Below are 16444 nucleotides of genomic sequence, written 5' to 3'. Positions count from 1 at the left end.
CTTTCACTAGCAGGTTTCGCTTTTGATATACCCCTTATAGAAGCAGAGATATTCGATTTAAAATAAAATGTTGAATTTTTCTCCAAATAAGTTGTTGGCCCATTCCGACACCTGCATATTATCCGACCATCACCAAAATCAATAGCATCCTTCCCCTCCGCGACCTTCATCAACACTCAAATATTGGTGACGATCGGATTAAAATTGCGACCTGTAGCATGATTACAAAGTTTAGATGGACAGACGGACGGACACACATAGCCATATCGACTCAGCTCGTCGAGACATCCATTTTGGTATATATGTATGGGACTACGACCATTATTTCGATGGGTTACAAACTTTTTGGACAAATGGTGAACTTTTATGGCGAACATTTCTGTAAAATATTCGGAGCCCATTCGACCACATTTTAAAAGGGATCAAAAAGACCCCTTTTATGACCTGCTTGAGGGTTAAATTTTGTAACTTAAAGATTCCTCGTATTGTCGGTAGTAAGGATTCCAAGGAATCCCATCTCGCATTTCCCCCACGCATTTAGGGTACTTCCCAATGTAAACTTTCAAAACGCCGATACACGTGCCTTCTACTTTTCATAATCTGACCGATTTTATCTGTAATTATTTTTTTTGTACAGTGTTATAAAGCACAGTCTTGTAGAGAAATTTCACTGCTACAAAACTTTTTTTTACTCCATTTCGATAGGACTTGCTGCTTCCAAGGAAAATCGTGAAAACTTAAAAAAAAAATAAAAATGTGAACTTTGACCGCGATTTATTTAAAAATCCCTCCATCGATTTTTTTTCTTGTTTTTGCATTTTTCTTATCTATGAACATTGCTGTTTTAGAATCCGCAAAAACTTCCCATGTGTAAGCGGTTTTCATTTTGCATATTACAGCAAACACAAAAAAAATATAATGAGGAAATCTATAAAATTTTTGTATGAGAAAATATTTTTTCAATTTTATTTTCTGAGTTAGTCGAAGAAAATTTAGGAAAAATGGGTCGGAGTTATTCTTCTATTTTAGTTAAATTTCACGTAAAAAATCAAATTTTTTATTCTAATGACTTCTCGAATACACGCTAACATTTAGCGGATGATATGTAGTACGCTCAAATAAATTTCGGGTTCCTTTAAGTGGGGTAGTAAAACAAAACTCTATAAATATTTTAATGTAACAACTTATAGATGCAACTATGCTCAATATGAACCAATCACAAGAATATTAAGTGAATTTAATGTTATAAATATGAGACTAAACTTGGATTTTACATTTACTTTTGATACATTTAAAGAATGTTTAGATTTATATTACTGTAATAATTCCTAGTCTGTAAGGATGGTATTTCCATAGACTGAATAAATAAAAAAATAAATAAAAAAATCGCGAAATCAAAATCAATTGATGCGCTTACGGTTAACAGCGACTTCTTCTTTTTAATTTGTACTCATTTCCAGGATTTGTTGTGGCCGCTAAAATGTAGCATCGTCTGCAGTTTAGTGTGCAGACTGTATAACGCTTATAATAAAATACATCGATCTAAACATATTTCGATAAAATCCATTAAGAACCGTGGATGTAGAATCACACACTAGGTTTGGGATAAATCCCGGACCGTGAGACAACCAAAATATGTTGGGGTCCCAGTACTATCAAAACGATATTGTAAATACTGTAACCCACAAATAGGCTTTTTAGAAAAAGTATTGCACAAATGTTTGGCCTTTGACAGTAGATTACTGTGATGCTATATAGACTACATAGAGAATATACACATCCAATTATGCGTAATCTCGAGTTTTTTATTCCTACTATTGGCCTTTTGAAATGCCCGAATTTAGATCAAAAATACAAAAAACACCTAGAATTAACCCTAGAAACTGACATACATGTGTGTATCATGAATTATCATAACAAATTTAGTTACTTCGATATCAAGGGTTAATTCAGACAAGTTTATCAGAGCAGGAGTGGCTGCCGTCATTATAGTATTTAGGACCATGCCAAAATCATGGATGTTAGGACTCGTATGTCGAATATATTCACGGGACAATAGCCGTAGACTATACCCGCATTTTCATTTACAATATCAGGAACCTATGACTTATCCTGATGACGTTATTTTACTTTATAGTACTAAAATACGTAATTTCACAAAGCCCGATCTGGGTTATCAATATTTTCCCTATATATGTTCACCATAGATATTCCCAAAACAGTTTGGATCGAGCACACATAATCTTCAGAAAGAATTTATTACGAAAAACATCAATAAAATATATATTGTGACCGCATATAACGAAAATGTGAATAAAAACGGTAGAATATGGTCCTAAATCATATATAAAACGCGAAAGCTTCTGGAGATGTTAAATATTATAGCTAAAAATTTCTTTTAATCAGAGACTAATAATGAAATTTGTCTTGGAACATTTCGTATTTTGATATAATCCGCAAAAAGTGAAGTATTTTAAGAGATTTTGACTTAGTATGGAATAAATTTTAATTAAGAGTATAAAAGTTTAACAAATAATTTCTACCTATAATATCTAATTTTGTAATGTCATTTTCTTAACGAAGTATTTTACTTAGATATCTAGTTTGTTTTGGGACTTACAGTGAAATTTTGTGTAGAACATTTCTTCTTTCAACACCTTTCGTCTAAAACTAAATTTCATGTTACTTTCATGCATCAACTCGAAAAAAGAACAAAACAAATTTATTCAAAAAATATTTGGCAAATTTGATGTATATATTTTCTTGATATATATTGTAAATACATATTTCATTTATTCGGCGACTTATATTCAAATTTAATGGAGAACATTTTTGTCTTTGACGTCTTCTATCTAGAATGAAGTTTTGTGCGACAAAATTTAATAAACTCAGATAAAGTACAACATTAACCCTATGACGTGATTTTACTTTTGGCAGATTCCTGGCGTTTAGGTACGATTTAGAGTTTTGGTGTATTTGGGGGCCTATAGTAAAATTATACGACAAATAATTTTGTAGAACATTTTGATCACATTTTAAAAGAGTTTTTAAACGTTTTTAAAAAAGGGACCAAAAAAACCCGTTTGGTGACTCGCATGAGGATACCCCGCATTGTTGTCAGTAATATTGCCAAAGACACTTTATACCTAAAATGCAAGGATTCCAAGGAATCTGATGTCGAATATTTCAAAACCTGTAGAAATGGGCGGAACCCCCCACGCCTATTTAGGTTACTTCCCGACGTAAACTTTCAAAACGCCGATACACGTGTCTTCTTTTCTTCGGTCTTCTTTCATAATCTGGCCGAATTATCTTGTAATTATTTTTTGTGTTGTACTGTGTAATTATTAACAAAACACTCAACAGATTTGATAAATCTTTTATTAATTCAACATTTTAGCAATATTTAAACATCTATTTGGTATTTATTCCTAATTAATTCCTACCGCAGCAATATAGTTTCAATTAATTTTAACCATTACCGCAACCAAACTTTAAAACATTTCGAAATCCAAACATCTTTCATATGGTTTTCGATATCGAAGGTTGGCACTCAGTTTGCTGATGCAGTGGTTCTTGGCATTTGCAATTAGCAATTGGGTAAAATGGTTTTACTGCAGCAGCAATATTAGCAGCACGAGCTTACCTATAGAGCTGAGCTGTCTGATGTTATTCTGTTCTGTCGGCTCCTTTTTGTTATTGACATTTAGAAATCTATGCTATTTGAATAGCAATTGATATTCTGGTATTAAGCATACATTTTGGATTATTGCCGTGTGAGTGTGTGGTGCTGACAATGGTGTTTCAAATATCAACATTTGACTTTTAAAAGTAGAACAGAATTGAGGATATTATTTTTAGAGACGAAGCAATATGCATATGACCATGGTGACGACTTAAAGGTAATAAACGAATGAGGTAAATGTCAAAATGATGTTGAGGATTAATGCAATAGGGAAAAGGTCATATACAAGGACGATGTTGGGAAAAATGTTTAAAGCTAACTATAATATGGTATTGATAAAGGTTTTGCTTGCGAAAAATCTATTGTGCACTGTGATAACAGGGATGTGACTCTCATATGTGTAGATTAAGTAGCGTTAATGTTCTTGAAAAAGATTCACCCACTTCCTTTTTGATGAAACTTTAATAAAAGGTTTTTAAGTTGTATGAATTTCTATAGGCTACTTCAAAGAATGGCTAATATTCCACTTCTCCAATGTTTACCAATATAATTAACATAATTTCACACTCTTTGCTTATCTCTAGTTTGAAAACTTCGACTTTTTCCTTAGAATAATCGATTGTTTTCAATACCATAAAACAGGTTCTTTTCAATATTCGGTAGTACTTTTTGTTGTTTTTCTTATCCCAACGATTTAACCATTAAATATCATTTTATCACTTAATAATCAATAATTCGACACAACAACCCAAAACAAACAACCCAGTTCCAAGGTTACTACTGAGGTTATAAAATTTCCCGTAGTCATGGTTGCCTTTTGGGAACAATGTTTGTTTTTCAAAAGTACAGGGTCAACAAGAGATTGAAAAATAAATTACAAAAGTTATAAACAACATTAAAAAGACAGAAAAACGGCGGATATCCAACAACAACCAGAAATCAGCCAGGCACAAGGCAAAAAAGGAAAGTATAAAAAAGTTTCAATATACTTCCGTTTACCAAAAACTAACAACAAAATAAACATAACGTTTTTGTTTGCAAGAGAAATGGGAAGCAATGGACACAAACCACAAACTTGGGGACCTTAACAACTTCAACTGGTATTTTGCAAGTTAGTCAAGTATAAACTTAACCTTTTGCAGGAAAAAAACTCTTCAGTTGTCCTACGTGGTTCCCAAAATCAAAAAGGATTTGCTTTTCTGTACAAACAACGGTAAATAAAAACCGAACGAACAGTGTTTAGTAGGAAATGTAATTCTCCTTAAAAATATTGACTAAAAATTCACGTTCTAATATCAGATTGCTATAGAAAATAATTTATTCAAAACTAGCAGACCCCTTTTTATGGACTTTATGCTTGACAATTCAAAAATAGGTATTTCTTACCTCACTTCTTCGATCCATTGTCAAACCGAGGATGATTTTAAATTTATCTGTAACCTTTCTTTTATCTTACGGACTTTGTCGGATTTTTTCGTCTATTGATGCTGTTTAGGATTTATGATCGTCCATGTCCCCTGTTTTTATCCTAAAGCGATATATGTAAGTAATCGTTTTCCTTGATCGATGGTGCAATGACCGTTGTCTCGAAAATTAATTTGCAAGCCGGTGCATTCACAAGTTTAGCAAATATAGCGATTGTAAAACAATAGGCCCCTACAAATATATAGCATTTTGGACCACGGGACTTTCCTGAAGATTTTCCGAAAATTGCATGAAATTAGGTTCAGTAGTTTTGGAAAAATAATGTTTTGAAAAGAGTGGGCATGGTCATCAGTTTTCAAGATATGACATATTTATATTTTGGCTCCAATATGTACCTAGGGTACACAATCCCATTGCCTCCCAAAATTTATGCTGAAGCTGATATGATCGTAAGTTTGGATTATACATATAGCGTTTAAAAGGAATGTACCTCACCCACTCCGAAATTCACAAACTGTACATAACAACGGCAAACCTTGAGTTTTTCTGCAAATTTCATGGAAATCTGTTCAGTAGTATTGAAGATATTATAAATTTAAAAAAAAAAACAGGCGTGGTCGGTTCGTTAGGCCCCAAAGAAGTGCCTAGATCGTAGATTAATTCGTAAATTTTTAAACCGATACATTCGTAGTTTTTGCAAATATAGCGTTTTTAAAAATATCGCATAGGGGAGGTATCTCGTCCTCTATGTAATTCAACAAAACATGTAGCCATTTTCGAGGGCCCCGACAATTTCAGAAAAATAGGTTCAGTTGTTTTTATAGAACAAATTTAAATTGAAAATTGAAAAAAAGTGGGAGTGCTAAAATTTTCTTTTCATAAAAACCTAAGTTGGGTTATGACGGCATTTTACTTTTATTCATAAAGTTATGGCATTTCAAGTCTTTGGGTCCCAAAAAGGTAGGTAAGGTCGGAGACAAAACCACAATTGTCGCCCAAATTAATTTCCAAACCGATGCATTCGTAATTGTTGTAAATATAGCATTTTTAAAGAAATAGGGTATACCCCACCCTTCCAAAATTCAATAAAATATGTAGCCTATTTTCACCGAGGGCCATCCCTGTACATTCCATGACAATTTCAAGAAAAACCAGTTCAGTAGTTTTTGTAGATAAGATTAAATTTGAATACTGAAGAAAGTGGGCGTTTTCAAATTTTCTTTGCAAAAAAAGAATTATCCAAATCGGTCCGGCCGTTCTCAACTGATGCCATTACCAACGAACAACATTTGATTTATATTTATAAAGATATAGCATTTTTAAAGAAATAGGGTATAGGGAACGTAATCCTCCCAAAATAATGGGTTTTATAAGGGGTTTTTGGTAGCCGTAACTACTTACAAATCCCCTACTAACCCATTATTTTAACAAGGGCATGTCGCACTGAATTACTAGTTATTCTATGTTAACAAAAAGTACCTGGCTGACGGTGAGCGTTGAACACACAACCCTAGGATTTGTGATCGGAAACATAAGATCTGTGCCACCGCACTCATAACTTAGTAAGGAGTAATGTAAGTAGTAATTTTTGTTAAAATTACTTTGGAATGGGTTACATAATGACTAACGGATCCGAATTTTTGCTGGGTAGGTCCACGTTTCAGCATAACCATCATACAACGGTAACTCCCGATTTTAGATATTTTAAATTTTCAGCTATATTTCCGACCAAATTAGCTGTAAAATGCTATTTAGCCAATGGTGATGGACGTTATCCGCTAATGCTGTAAACATGGGGTCAATTGTTTGGAATAGTCCATGTATAAGGTTACCACCCGTATTTGGTATATTTGGTATTTCCGTGGTAGAAAAACTGTTCTCATAAATCTGTTTGCATAGGCTGTAGATCCTATGTAACGATACCACCCGGATAAAGGTATTTTGATGTTTTTATATACATTTTCGACTCAAATTTGTTGTAGTAGGTAATCTGGATTCCCAGTGATCAGCAAACTTCCCCACCAAAAATTGTGGACATTCGTACCGTACATTGGTACTTTAACGATTTTATTCATATATACCGTTCGGATTAGGTCGCCAAAAAATGTTGGCACAGGTCCGTGTTTCGGACATATAGCGCACGAGTATAGCCACGGTACCTGCAGATTTTACGTAGCCACTTTATTCCAAGGCAATTAAATATATTTTCAATAATGTTCCAATTTTTAGTATAATTTGATATATTTAGTTCCCTGTAAAAGGTCAGCATTCTTTCGGAAAAAATAGAGACATGGCACATAGCGATATTGTTCTTACTGGAAAAGTCAAGTGGTTTTTTTTACATATTTTATGATGGACATTGGTAAACAAAAATTAGCGTCTAGATGTGATTTCTGGCTAAAACAAACATATAATACATTTACCTCATTGTGGTGTAGATTATAACAATTGAAGCAATCTGTCTGCATGTAATGTAGACTAATATTACTACATACATATTAATTTGACCAAAACCAAAAGTAGGGCAAACATTTCGAGACCCTGGACTCTAGAAATTTGTATGATTGCGACAATTTCTTTATGATGATAGCGATATTTTGTAGTATTTACATACAAACCAAAAATATAATCAAATCTACAAAGCTACATAATTATATTTTATTGATTTGAAATATCAAAAGGCAGCTTTTTAAAAATCCTATCTCCAAACAATTTTAGCACTGCACCTTAACCACTGTGCTATATTCAATTGAGCAGAAAAATATCCATACATCCGAAACAACAAATAAGTAAAGAACATCCGTAGTTTGTGCAAAAGAAAAACAACTAAAAACTCAACTAAACTATACTATATTTATTACCGAAGAACAAGAGAAGGGAAACAAAATACTTTGTTTTTGTATTAAACCGAGAGGAAGACAAAAACATGTTGTTTTTCTTCCTTTTTTCGTTGAATAGGTATTGTTGCTTTTGTGTTGTTATTTTGTTATAACAAAACCATTCATTTATTCTCTTTAGGCCTAAACGAGACCATATTGACACTGTCATATACGAGTATGCATATGTTGGGATGATATCCAGCAACATCCAGTAAAGGCTGTAATGGTCGCCAACAATGACAAGGGACGACAAGTAGCTGATACATCAACGGCAAGGACAAGCAATATAAATGACATGAAAAACAATGGCAACACAGGCAACCATGTGAAATTGGTTACTGTTGGCAGAGAAATGTTGTTGCTTTCCCCCAACAAGGATTGTCCTTTCAATGGGCATTTTGTTATTATTGCCGAAAAATTGACTGACATATTAGAACAAAGTTTCGGGGAGGGTAGCTGTTAAATAAAGCACTGAAAAAAAGTGGCACAATTAGTCAACCCAACATTTTTGATGCTTGCACAAAACAACTTCACCTTGAAATTAGGATATTGCCTTTGTAGTCATCAATCAAAGCGTGGTTTAGATAAAGAATATTTTTTGAGGGACCATCAAAGCGTGGTTTAGTTAAAGAATATTTTTTGAGGGGCCATTAAAGCGTGGTTTATTTAAAGAAGATTTTTTATGGTCTCTCAAAGCGTGGTATATTTAAAGAAGATTTTTTATGGTCTCTCAAAGCGTGGTTTAGTTAAAGAATATTTTTTAAAGAAGATTTTTTATGGTCTCTCAAAGCGTGGTTTAGTTAAAGAATATTTTTTAAAGAAGATTTTTTATGGTCTCTCAAAGCGTGGTTTAGTTAAAGAATATTTTTTAAAGAAGATTTTTTATGGTCTCTCAAAGCGTGGTTTAGTTAAAGAATATTTTTTAGAGAAGATTTTTTATGGTCTCTCAAAGCGTGGTTTAGTTAAAGAATATTTTTTAAAGAAGATTTTTTATGGTCTCTCAAAGCGTGGTTTAGTTAAAGAATATTTTTTAAAGAAGATTTTTTATGGTCTCTCAAAGCGTGGTTTAGTTAAAGAATATTTTTTAAGGGGCCATTAAAGCGTGGTTTATTTAAAGAAGATTTTTTATGGTCTCTCAAAGCGTGGTTTAGTTAAAGAAGATTTTTTATGGTCTCTCAAAGCGTGGTTTATTTAAAGAAGATTTTTTATGGTCTCTCAAAGCGTGGTTTAGTTAAAGAAGATTTTTTATGGTCTCTCAAAGCGTGGTTTAGTTAAAGAATATTTTTTGAGGGGCCATTAAAGCGTGGTTTATTTAAAGAAGATTTTTTGTGGTCTCTCAAAGCGTGGTTTATTTAAAGAAGATTTTTTGTGGTCTCTCAAAGCGTGGTTTAGTTAAAGAATATTGTTTGATGGTACCTCAAAGCGTGGTTTGGTTAAAGACTATTTTTGATGGTCACTTAAATCGCGTTTTAGTTAAAGAATATTTTTTATGGTCACTCAAATCGCGTTTTAGTTAAAGAATATTTTTTATGGTCCCTTAAAGCGTGTTTTTGTTAAAGAATATTTTTTTTGGTCCCTCAAATCGCGTCTTAGTTAAAGAATATTTTTTTTGGTCCCTCAAATCGCGTCTTAGTTAAAGAATATTTTTTATGGCCCCTTAAAGCGTGTTTTTGTTAAAGAATATTTTTTGATGGTCACTCAAATCGCGTTTAAGTTAAAGAACATTTTTTATGGTCCCTTAAAGTGTGTTTTTGTTAAAGAATATTTTTTTTTGCTCCCTCAAAGCGTGGTTTTGTTAAAGAATATTTTTTGATGGTACCTCAAAGCGTGGTTTAGTTAAAGAATGTTTTTTGATGGCCACTCAAATCGCGTTTAAGCTAAAGAATATTTTTTTTTGGTCCGTCAAAGCGTGGTTTTGTTAAAGAATATTTTTTGATGGTCACTCAAATCGCGTTTAAGTTAAAGAAAATTTTTTATGGTCCCTTAAAGTGTGTTTTTGTTAAAGAATATTTTTTTTGCTCCCTCAAAGCGTGGTTTTGTTAAAGAATATTTTTTGATGGTCCTTCAAAGCGTGGTTTTGTTAAAGAATATTTTTTGATGGTCCCTCAAAGCGTGGTTTATTTAAATAATATTTTTGAAGGACCATCACATCGTGGTGTAGTTCAAGAATATTTTTTGAGGGACCATCAAAGCGTGGTTTAGTTAAGGAATATTTTCTGAGGGACCATCAAAGCATGGTTTTGTTAGAGAATATTTTTTGACGGACCATTAAATCGTGGTTTAGTTAAAGAATATTTTTTGAGAGACCATTAAATCGTGGTTTAGTTAAAGAATATTTTTGAGGGACCATTAAATCGTGGTTTAGTTAAAGAATATTTTTGAGGGACCATTAAATCGTGGTTTAGTTAAAGAATATTTTTGAGGGACCATCAAAGCGAGGTTTAGTTAAAGAATATTTTTGATGGTCCATCAAAGCGTGGTTTAGTTAAAGAATATTTTTGATGGTCCCTCAAAGGGTGGTTTAGTTAAAGAATATTTTTTGATGGCTCCTCAAAGCGTGGTTTAGTTAAAAAATATTTTTTTATGGTTGCTCAAAGCGTAGTTTAGATAAAAAATATTTTTTGCTTGTTCTCAAAGCGTGTTTTAGTTAAACAATATTTTTTGATGGTCCCTCTATGCGTGGTTTAGTTAAAGAATATTTTTTGATGGTCCGTGTATGCGTGGTTTAGTAAAAGAATATATTTTGATGGTCCCTAAAGCGTGGTTTAGTAAAATAATATTTTTTGATGGTACCTCAAAGCGTGGTTTAGTTAAAGAATGTTTTTTGATGGTACCTCAAAGCGTGGTTTAGTTAAAGAATGTTTTTTGATGGTACCTCAAAGCGTGGTTTAGTTAAAAAATGTTTTTTGATGGTACCTCAAAGCGTGGTTTAGTTACAGAATGTTTTTTGATGGTACCTCAAAGCGTGCTTTAGTTAAAGAATGTTTTTGATGGTACCTCAAAGCGTGGTTTAGTTAAAGAATGTTTTTGATGGTACCCCAAAGCGTGGTTTAGTTAAAGAATGTTTTTGGTGGTACCTCAAAGCGTGGTTTAGTTAAAGAATGTTTTTGGTGGTACCTCAAAGCGTGGTTTAGTTAAAGAATGTTTTTGGTGGTACCTCAAAGCGTGGTTTAGTTAAAGAATGTTTTTGGTGGTACCTCAAAGCGTGGTTTAGTTAAAGAATGTTTTTGGTGGTACCTCAAAGCGTGGTTTAGTTAAAGAATGTTTTTGGTGGTACCTCAAAGCGTGGTTTAGTTAAAGAATGTTTTTGGTGGTACCTCAAAGCGTGGTTTAGTTAAAGAATGTTTTTGGTGGTACCTCAAAGCGTGGTTTAGTTAAAGAATGTTTTTGGTGGTACCTCAAAGCGTGGTTTAGTTAAATAATGTTTTTGGTGGTACCTCAAAGCGTGGTTTAGTTAAAGAATGTTTTTGGTGGTACCTCAAAGCGTGGTTTAGTTAAAGAATGTTTTTGGTGGTACCTCAAAGCGTGGATTAGTTAAATAATGTTTTTGGTGGTACCTCAAGGCGTGGTTTAGTTAAAGAATGTTTTTGGTGGTACCTCAAAGCGTGGTTTAGTTCAAGAATGTTTTTGGTGGTACCTCAAAGCGTGGTTTAGTTAAAGAATGTTTTTGGTGGTACCTCAAAGCGTGGTTTAGTTAAAGAATGTTTTTGGTGGTACCTCAAAACGTGGTTTAGTTAAAGAATGTTTTTGGTGGTACCTCAAAACGTGGTTTAGTTAAAGAATGTTTTTGGTGGTACCTCAAAACGTGGTTTAGTTAAAGAATGTTTTTGGTGGTACCTCAAAACGTGGTTTAGTTAAAGAATGTTTTTGGTGGTACCTCAAAACGTGGTTTAGTTAAATAATGTTTTTGGTGGTACCTCAAAACGTGGTTTAGTTAAAGAATGTTTTTGGTGGTACCTCAAAACGTGGTTTAGTTAAATAATGTTTTTGGTGGTACCTCAAAGCGTGGTTTAGTTAAGCAATACTCAGATTATTCTATAAATTTTGGGTCCCTCATTCACTATGCAACAATTGCTGTCACGTAGGGTCATCAGTAATATGTTGTCATGTACGCTACTTTGCCCTGCTGTGGCATCTGTAACATCTTGTCTTTTTATAACATAACACTTATTTATTAGTCAGATAGTCGGAAAATATTTCGTGGAAAAATAGAAACATAAAAAAACAAAAAACAATCAACAATACCTAAAACAAGCAAAGTTTTGGTAAATGAAGACATAAAACAAATATATTTATCATATAATTGTTCCAAAAACATCCTAGGCGAGACAAGGAGACTTCTCTCATATCAAAGAGTTGTGCACCCCGATTCATATTAGCTCAATGATATGGGACCTACAGTTTATCGCCGAGTCCGAATGGCTTGTCCTAAGACCCCACTTGTAGATAAGGTTTAAATGGCTGAAATATTCAGGGAATGTCGCCAACATTACTGAGGGGTATTTTGCCACCATTGAAAATTTAACGTTGCCCAGCCCAGCCGGGGAATCGAACCCACGTCCTAATGCGTGCAAGGCGGGTGAGCATACCATTGCACCACGGTGGCACTACCACAAAAGTTAAATTGCCCAAGAAAAAATGAATTCAGGAAGAAGAAATAAAATAAGGCAAATAACATAATTAACATATGACCATGAAAGTCTGTCATATGTTGGACTTATTGGTCTTTCGCAGCCTAACCATTTGTGTTGTTTGCTTGGTTTGAGTGAAAAAATACTTTTATGGGATTTTTCTTTACTTCAACAACCTGCTTCTTCATCTTCCATGTCATACGAATCATAACAATACCACAGATGGAGTCTGGCACACCAAATGTTATAGAGGTAGTAGGTTATGTGCTGTATATTAACTGTGAATTGTTTCGGATATAAAACAGAAGCGACCCTCTAACGAAGAAACGAACTTTGAACATGTTCTCCAAGTACTTTAATAAAGGTTTATTAAATGCCAGCAATAAAATCAACAATTTTTTTCTTTTGGTAATAAAAACTCGTCGAAAATTATACACTGCGGAATTAAATAAATAAAATGAAATTTGAATAAACAAATCAATAAATTTATGATGCATGTTGAGGTAAAAAGATTTAGGGAGTGGAAGGTGGGCTATCAATCTTAACCCTTCGTGAAAAGGATTGCAAGTACATTTTATGGATAAGAAAATTGATTAATATTTATGTAAACTCCCAATAAAACAATAACACAAAATAAAGAAAACATTTTTTCTACTCCTGACGTCTCTAAAATAATATTTTAAATTCACGCTGTGCTGTCCATTTTAAATCAGTTCACAATTATCTCTTCATATTTTACACCCTCTACTATAGTATGATCTGTACCCTGAATAAAAATTTGCGACCCTATAAAGTATATACAATTAGTTAACTAAATTATTGCAAAACGAAAATATTACAAAAATTTAAACAAAACAATGTTTTTATTTAAATGGTTTTATTTAGCACACCCCGTTTGTTTTATTAAATGGTTTTATTTAGCTCACCCCGTTTGTTTTATTATTTATTCTTGGGTCAAATTTAGTAATTCAAATTTCACCCTCTTCCTGTCAACCGATTAATCTGAAATTTTGTATACACTTTGGATTTTGGTGAAAATACAATTATGTTTATTCATTATCATTATAAATTCAAGATGGCGGCCGCTACAAAATGGCGGATAACGTAGGTTTTATCAATCCCATCAATATGGGTATCAAGTGAAAGGGCTCAACAAGCTCAACAACAATATACTATAAAAAAATTGAAATCCAAGATGGCGGCCGCTACAAAATGGCGGATAACGTAGGTTTTATCAATCCCATCAATATGGGTATCAAATGAAAGGGCTCAACAAACAGAATACAATATACTATAAAAAATTGAAATCCAAGATGGCGGCCGCTACAAAATGGCGGATAACGTAGGTTTCATCAATCCCATCAATATGGGTGTCAAATGAAAGTGCTCAACCAGTAGAATACAATGTACTATATAAAGTTAAAATCTAAGATGGCGGCCTCTACAAAATGGTGTATAACTTAGGTTTTATCAATCCCCTCAAAATGGGTATCAAATGAAAGGTCTCAACAAGTAGAATACAATTTACTATGCGAAATTGAAATCTAAGATGGCCGCCGCTACCAAATGGCTGATAACAATTTTTTATCAATCCCACCAATACGGGTATCAAATAAAAGGGCTTGAAAAGGAGAATACAGTGCACTATACAGTACATCTTATACACCCGAAAGCCATACAGTTTCCAGCTAAGTACAATTACGGGACGGCTGAAAGAAGAATGTTGCCTTTAATACTATCATGGGCTTCTACTATACATAAAATGCAGGGCAGCACTGTGGACCACGCAGTCGTACACTTAGGTGCGAAACTGATTGAAGAAGGTCAAGCTTACGTGGCTCTTAGTAGAGTAAGATCATTGGGACTACGTATAGAGGAGTTGGACTGCAATAAACTAACGGGCAAGAAACCTTGCAACAATGAAGCACTAAACGAATTAAACAGAATGCGAAATAAAAACTAAAAACTAGAAAATAAAAATAGGTAAAAAAACTTTTTAAGTTAAACGGTTTTATGTTAAACATACATTGCAATGTTTAAGATAAATGTACTAAAAACCAAAAAATAATAAAATAGATACAGTCGTGGGAATTATAAACATATGCATAAACTAGACTAAAATAAAACCGTGGGGCACGTCAATTGTCTACAAATTATCGACTTAATGTGCGGTAGAAGAATCGTTTAATTCGTCGTTAGGCAGTTGGCCCGCAGACGGTGAGGAAATTACTTACTATTTCTTGCTCATGGCAATTCCAATAGTTATACACTCCATGTAAATAAAAGAGATGTTTCAACTAGTTTATCGTTGGACATTCACACTGCTGCCTGGCGAAGAAGCGTTCCACTGCTCGTAGTTTGTCTTTAATCGACAAAGTACTACTCGCTCACCACTATGAAACCCTAAAACTCGCTTATAATCGAGCTTGCTAGCTTGTTTCCACATTCTAGCCCTACTTATCACACGTCCATCGTTGTCGGTTGAACAACTGCCTAATTATAGTGTAACATTACAAAACAAGCATTTTAATCAACGATTGTAGACAATTGACGTGCCCCACGGTTTTATTTTAGTCTAGTTTATGCATATGTTTATAATTCCCACGACTGTATCTATTTTATTATTTTTTTGGTTTTTAGTACATTTATCTTAAACATTGCAATGTATGTTTAACATAAAACCGTTTAACTTAAAAAGTTTTTTTACCTATTTTTATTTATTATTTATTCTTGGGTCAAATTTAGTAATTCAAATTTCACCCACTTCCTGTCAACCGATTAATCTGAAATTTTGTATACACTTTGGATTTTGGTGACAATACAATTATGTTTATTCATTATAAATTCAAGATGGCCGCCGCTACAAAATGGCGGATAACGTAGGTTTTATCAATCCCATCAATATGGGCATCAAATGAAAGTGCTCAACCAGTAGAATACAATGTACTATATAAAATTAAAATCCAAGATGGCGGCCTCTACAAAACGGCAGATAACGTAGGTTTTATCAATCCCATCAACATGGGTATCAAATGAAAGGTCTCAACAAGTAGAATACAATTTACTATGCAAAATTGAAATCTAAGATGACCGCCGCTACCAAATGGCTGATAACAATTTTTTATCAATCCCACCAATATTGGTATCAAATAAAAGGGCTTGACAAGAAGAATACAGTGCACTATACAACCTCAATATTTAAGATGGGCGCAGCCACTAAATGGCGTATAATTAAGATTTAAATTTAGAAATTGAATCTGTAATTTAGGTATCTGATTAATCCAGCCTGAATCCACCACCCAAGTCAAGATTTTTATTGTGTTGAGGACTGTGTGGCGTTAGGGTGGCTAAAAATGATACGTCGTTAGCGGTACACCACCCAAGTTAAGGTGAAAGGTTAAAACGCGCCGAGAACTGTATGGCATTAGGGTGGATAAAAATGATATGTCGTTAGCGTTTTCCCCTCAAGACTTAGGCGCATCTTGTTGTACATAGCCTTGCCCCTTTATTGGACCTCTGGGGGGGTCGACCGTTTAAATGTCCATTACCCGTGGGAACAAAATGGTAAAAAATATAAGAAATACAAACACAATAAAACAAAAACTGCAACACAACGTAAACGAAGGCTTCAAAAAGCGAAAGAAAAGTATAAAGCAAAACGAGCTAAAGAAAGTGAAGGTGATAGAAATAGTCGATTACAGAAACGACGGGAACAATTAGCGTCAAAGACACCTGAGCAATATGAGGGCAGGTTAAAAAAGCAACGTCAGCGATATACACAAATGACGTCGTCAGAAACGCCTGAAGAATATGAAGCCAGGTTA

Source organism: Musca autumnalis, unplaced genomic scaffold (genome assembly GCF_047663935.1).
Source record: "Musca autumnalis isolate F117 unplaced genomic scaffold, ASM4766393v1 scaffold_2, whole genome shotgun sequence".
NCBI lineage: Eukaryota > Metazoa > Arthropoda > Insecta > Diptera > Muscidae > Musca > Musca autumnalis.
The sequence above is the reverse complement of the archived record's forward strand: the minus strand, read 5'-3'. Positions refer to the sequence as shown.